This window comes from Pleuronectes platessa, chromosome 21 (genome assembly GCF_947347685.1).
Source record: "Pleuronectes platessa chromosome 21, fPlePla1.1, whole genome shotgun sequence".
Taxonomy (NCBI): domain Eukaryota; kingdom Metazoa; phylum Chordata; class Actinopteri; order Pleuronectiformes; family Pleuronectidae; genus Pleuronectes; species Pleuronectes platessa.
The window spans coordinates 14227027-14233919 of record NC_070646.1 but is presented as its reverse complement, the minus strand read 5'-3'; positions in this window follow the sequence as shown (position 1 = coordinate 14233919).

Below are 6893 nucleotides of genomic sequence, written 5' to 3'. Positions count from 1 at the left end.
TTTCATTGCTTATTTGTATTAATCTCTTAATGGGTCTAAACACGGTGAAGCAGCTTTCAGATATGATGCAGCACAGACCTGGAACCAGCTACCTGGTGGTCTTTGTCCCATCCACTTCAGTCTTTAAATCCAGACTCAAAACGTTTATTCACAAGTGCCTTTAACTAAACTCTTTTACAAGATCATACCATCATTGCATTTTATTTCATTATTTTACACATTCCCATCCATATTATCTGTATTGTGTTACTCCTTCAACTGATTTTAAACAGCAGTACCTCACACTGCCACCGTGAGTTTGTGCTCAAAGACATCGTTCTTTAGGATGTGTGCTTCATGTCCGGCACCTCTAGCGAATAATGTCAGTCCAAGGATCGTTATACAATATGATAAGTGCAGGACCATGGTGGTCATCTCTTGATGGTCTGCACGCTGCTGTTCTCATCAGGAGCAGCACGCAGCGCCATTTAAGAGAGAGATTGATCAATTAACAGAGCTAATCAAGTTTAATCATCTCCCCCTCTCTCTCTCTGGCAGCTGAACACCAACCTGTTCAACCCCACAGTCCTCAAATTAGGAAAAAACAATGGATGAATGCTAATGTCCATTCGAAAGGGTGTAAAGATGGGTTTCTGCAGTACAGGTCATAAATCCTCCTCCATCTTAGTGGATGGCAAAAAGTCAAAGTAGGTTTAAAATGAGGTTTTCTTAAAGGTTTCTGTCATTTTACTTCTCATCACATTGTATGTTCCCGTGTAAATTTTTCTGGTAAGGTTGCCTTTAATACGTTATTCTAATTGGTTATCTGATGTTATAAAACCGGGGTGATGGTTGACACGCCATGGTTAACAGCTGAGACTGACTTGCAAATAGTTGAGTGCGTGTGGTGGGACCTCGCGACCCCAACTCCTTTACCTAAATGCTACTGTTCAGACTTAGATGGCAGCGGCTGAATCCAGGATATTTCCTGTTATGTCCAGTAGGAACACAAAGCTATGGAGGGAACTATCACGGATATCAATCGGCATTAACATTAGCCAATACAGCTGAATGTGCTTGGCCATAGTCCTATAGTCAGAAAAAGAAACTACTGGAATCAAAGTTGCAGACAACGAATGCTTTTATTTGAGGTTTTCTGGGTGGGCTGGGGCAAATTTTCTTATTGACAGAACAGTAAATGTAAAAAGACATTAAAAAGGCCCATGGCACACCCGCATATGCACCTGCATTACCAGGTGATCTGTCAGGAGCCCCTGCCCTATTCGATTCTTGATTTAATCAGTCACCAAAACAAATTGCATCAGCTTCAACTACAAGCAGTAAATACCGCCTAGTTAGTCAAAGGAAAGAAATCCCGGGTCCTACTTTTTACTAGTGCTGGTTCTTGTTATTTTATCCACAACAAAGCATACTTCCACTGAGCAGACAATTTGATTTATATTAGGTACATGGCCACTGTACATGAGTTACAGAGTTTCAGGTGCATTGGAATGCACAGGGATGATTTCTCATGTGGAGCTTAAACTCTCATCCTGACAGAGATCTTGTTCCGTTTCAAAACCCTGAATTTAACCGCTGTACTGTACAAATGACCCGTAATGAATATTTCTTCAAGATAATAACGAGGCCCAGATAAGTTCCTTGTCCATTTCATTTCACTGTATTTATTTATTGTGCCATATTCCCTTCCTCCACTTCATTTGTGGTCTTATCTTATCAGGTAAATGTCAGAATGGGTGGAATCATGGATGAAAACATACAAACAGTAGATGCACGTGGCCAGTGTTTACTGCTCCACAGAGTGAGTAAACAAACTGATCAGAACATGTGTGTGTGTGTGTGTGGAGGTTATGCCCATGGTTTGTTGACGTTCTTCAGCCGATCGGAGAGAAAGCTTATCTTAATGGGATTACATAGCTGGCTGGCCGGCGGTCACCATAACAGAAGCCTGGGCTCGAGCACATGCACGCGCGCAAACACAAATACGGAACCTAATGTCAATCTATCCACGTGTGCAGATGACAACTACCTCATCCACATTAACGTCTGCCCAGTCAAACACCAATAACGATTTAAGGACGTGTTTATTTCCAGTATTGATAATCAATCTGTTTCAATGAGATCATTAGGCTTCATTTACAAGAACTGGAGAAATACTTCCTGCGTCACCAACGGTCAAAATTACGCGAAATGTTGTGGGCCATGTCATAACAGAGGATGAAAAATGATTCCTGAAATGCCGGTTTTGTCCAATCCAGTCAAATTTTGGTAAATCCAATCCACTGTATTTAAATCCAGTTTCATGCTTCGTCAATTTTCAATGTATGCAAAGCCTTATCATTATTGTTAGACCTGTAAGATAGATAGTAATTATGCTGCTGAGTTCACAGAGTGTTGTCCCAACAAGGTCTAATGACTCAAAAGAAATTACTATCTCCCTTTAAGGGCTGAATATCTGATGGTGTTAATGTTACAACTCCACACTATTGCGCTAACTATGATACAGGATCATTTAAATGTACATAGTAGGTGGAAAGACCTGAGGATTTCCAGATTGATGCTTTCCCAACAAGTCCTTTCCACACACACACACACACACACACACACACACACACACACACACACACACACACACACACACACACACACACACACACACACACACACACACACACACACACACACACACACACAGAGACAGATCACATGCCTCTGTTTGGGGTTCCTGATCATTTTAGCCCAGTAGAGTGGACTGCTTGGCAACTCACAATGGGTTAAGCAAATGTACACACACACACACACACACGCACACACATTGGCCACTACAGAAGAGCCACTGGGGTTATGGTGCCCTCAGGTAGGGCTAATGACACAGAGAGCAACCAGTGCAACAGATGGCCCTCGCTCAGTCATATGAGGGCCTCCGCTAGCGAGTGGTACGAGGATGACCATGTACTATTTACTTATTCACACCATTGAACACATTTACGCACATTCATGCGGCACGGCCACTGCTGGAGCCGATCATCTGTGTGCCCAGCTGCTGTGGATGGAAATAAAAACTGTGGAGCAAATTGTTTCCACAAGGAGGAAATGTATCAGGAAAAACCGTTGACCAGTGAACTTTGCAACATAAATGATATGTGTGAAATCTGTGGTAATTTACTCATGACTTACTTGCTGCTGAAGATTTTTCTTTTTATGTTCCTAATGCTGCCTTTTAACGTATTGCTGGCCATCTATGTGTCCTGTATTTACATAATCTCCTAGCAGTTTTTCCAGATGTATGATAATTATCTTATTTCTACGATTATTCTGCCTGATGTACGATCAATAACGAATTATGGAAGATAATTTATACATTTTGTGACAGTATTATCAGTTGTGGTTTGCCTTTACGTCTTAACTCACGCATCTCTTCTCACATGACATCTTTTCAGCTCATGTTAAAGACTAAGAACCTTGTGCCTTTTACAACAAAAAACCCTGGCAACACAAAAGCAGAGGAGGTAAAGGACCACACTGTTTTGCAGAAATGTTTTTTACAGTGACATGGCCTTAATACTAGCACTGATAGATTTAAAGGAAATAGAAAACCTGACAGCATTTCGTTGTTTTCAATCCTTAATCATCTTGTAGAGACCATATTGCACGTGGTTAAATATTCCTTTAGTTATTGTTAATGAAGTCTTTGGCTCATTGTTTCTCACTCCAAGGTATTCTTCAGTGTAAGAAACGGCCTGAGTGAGCGAGGAGGACCGACTGTGACTACTTTACCAAGCTGTGATACAATAGTGGCCCCTGTTGAGCGTATGAGACATTACAGGTTGCAGCAGCTTGATTACAAAAGGCTCACTGTCGAGGTAATCATGATAAGTAAGTGTTACAAGTAAAAACTACAGCAAAACGTGTATGCACTGTGGGAAACTGGTGTTTGATCATTTAACAATTTCATGTTATTTTGATAGAATGACTTAAGTGCTGGCATCTTTATCATGACTCTACACAGAAATTATTATACAAATATTTGAGAACGTACTATAGCTAAAATATTTAATCATCATTTTGTGCTGTGTTAAAATCTTGAGCGCTTTAAAACAAGTAACACCGGTGAAAGGGGATGATCAATGATTCATAGTTGAATGGAACGTGGTGAGTTTGAGTAAGGTCAAATTTTAGCCGCGGCTAATTTAGGTAATTTTACCAAAATGAATGTGTGACATTAGCAGACAAATATCTGCCTAGTATTGACTATCTTCTAATAGGTGCCAATGAATCTAGTGAACGAGAGAGAACAGCAAAACATATTTTGGCTCATTATCATTGTGTTCCAGACTGGGGTGTTTTAAGGACGGTAGACACACTGTTAGCCTGAGTCACAGCCTGTCTGAAAAGACAGCGTTTATCACGTATGCATGGGAACATATTTTCCAAACACGATGGAGGACACAATAACACACCCCCCCCACACACACATACACACAAACACCCAGCGAGAGAGAACAACAGCAAACGAAATTGGACAGGAAAACAATTTGGATTCAGTAGATTTCCTTTGTCAACATCATGCTCAGCACCAGAAGGGCCCAAAAGCCTGAGGAAAATCAAAGTTATTAAACGTACTGTGTAAACAGTGTAGAAAAGTGAGGTTAGGATTTCTTTAATTATTAGGGGTCTAATAGCAGCCTCAAAGAAAAGAAGCTGACATTTCTAAATTACAATATCCTGATGTTCATGCAGCAGATTTCATCATGTACCTATTCTCCAAATTGAGAAGTAAATGTTTCATTGCAATGTCTTCTTGATGACATGCACCACCAACTATTAAACAGGACACAGGTATATTTACAAAACACCCTTTTACCAATTCAAATGGGTTTTGAGGTAAAGGTCCAAATACAATACTTTGCTGAAAATTATTAAAATTAAATCTTTGTGGAAAAATCATGAATCTATGAATCAGCAAATACTCTTATCATTAAAAGCTTGTCTCCAACTCCACGGTAAACTGAGACTGGAGGCTTCAACTGTCCCACCCCAGTAGCTTTTTACGTCCCCTAAAATTCTTCCTTGTTCCTTAGAGTAAGTACAAAAAATTCCCTCATGGCCTTAAAATGGCAAAATGTATTTCTACATAGTCCTTTCTCGTTTCCTGAGTGGGATCTAAGAATGTATGCCCCCCCCCAGGCTCCCTGTCTCCACACCCCACAGTGCCACTGTAGTTTAGGAGCCTTTTCCAGTTACTGAGCCCCACCCACAAGTGACAGGATTGATTTCTTTGTTATAACACATCATGGTATTTATTGCTTATTCACTCAGATTATAGTACTTATAGTACAAGGGGGACATATTAACATTTTTTACATGTTGGTTGGATATAAAGCAGAAACACTACTTGGTTAGGTTTGGTAAAAGATCTGGATTTGGTTCAAAGTGAGTAGGCCTACTCAATTCAAGTTGCAGGGCCTTAATTGCCATGGTTACAATTTTGAACATACAGTAAGGGAACAGTCATGGATACAGGAAGCAACACTGACTACTGGTTTCACACAGGAAACAAACAGCACCCCCCTGTGTTTGACTCATCCACCCACACACAAAGTCCTCACCTCTTAATTATGAGCAGAGATGATTTGGGGGCTTGGTGACATGCTGGTGCTGGGAAGGTGCAAACGAGGGAAAGTCTGGCTTTCCTGCCACTGATCTTTTTATTTCAGCATCGAAAGGGAAAACTTTGCTTTTGTGTCTTCCCTTCCTACAGTGGGTCATGATGCTCTCGCTCCCTGTGGCTCACCTGTTCCCTTCTGCTGGTCAAATCATCTCGTCTCTTCCTCCCACGGATTATTCCATTCCCGCCATTTACTGTTCCAACCTCTTACAGAATATCATGGCATCAAATACTGGCTGAGCCATCAAAGCAGAGCTCAGTAATTACTGATTTAAAAAAGAGGCGCTCTGGTTTAAATGTCCCTTCCCATAGTTCCTCACCCCCACACTGTTACACATCATGATTCCAGGTTAATCTGGCCTGGTCATGAGTCTTATCTGTCCCAACTCTCTCTCCCTCTTTTAGAATTCAAGTTTCATAAAGATTTTTAGCAAGGAAAATAATAATAATAATAATAATAATGCAATAGAACTTGAATGGTTGAGACTGAACAATTACTTCAGGGCACAATGTGTAATGAAGGAGCGATTAGCTCACATTACCTCAGACTGTCTGCATTGATCTACGTTTCTTTATCTGTGGGAGTCACAGATTTTGCAGTAGTGGGTGTGTTAGCGGTGGGATAACCAGACATAGTTAGGGTTAGGGTTCAAATTGTATCCTTTCATTTTTGTAATTAAATATTTATTTGGAATGGGGGATAGATAGTTTGCAGATTTTTATTGTGATGCCAAAGTTGGCCACTCTTACATTATGGCTCAGAACTTGCTCCTATTAAATATTATTTTAAGAAAAATCCTTGAGAGGTGACACAGATATTTCACCTCACTTATGTTCATGGTAACCCCCACTGCTAGTATGTCAAGTTTCAAAGGTTTTAACATTAGAATCTTTGAGAAAATTCCAAGCAAAATTGGGCTTGGCCATAGAGATCATATAGAATCCAGGTCACAGGTTCCCCAGTTCATCTGAAGCAATGGGATGCACCTGGGATCTCCCCCAGCTGGTTGCAATGGGCTGAGACTGGGAGGGTTTATAAGGACCTTTGGTTTCCTTGTGCAGGTGTTTGTTTGCTGTCGGAGGATCAACACCTTCAGTTGGTCCGATGAGTTTGTGTTGTTGTGTTTTTCTGTTTTGATTATCATAAGAATTTGTAATGTGCTCATTTTTTTTTGCACTGCCCTTTCCCTGTGACGCTCACAATCTCTGTTGTCACAGAAATGTC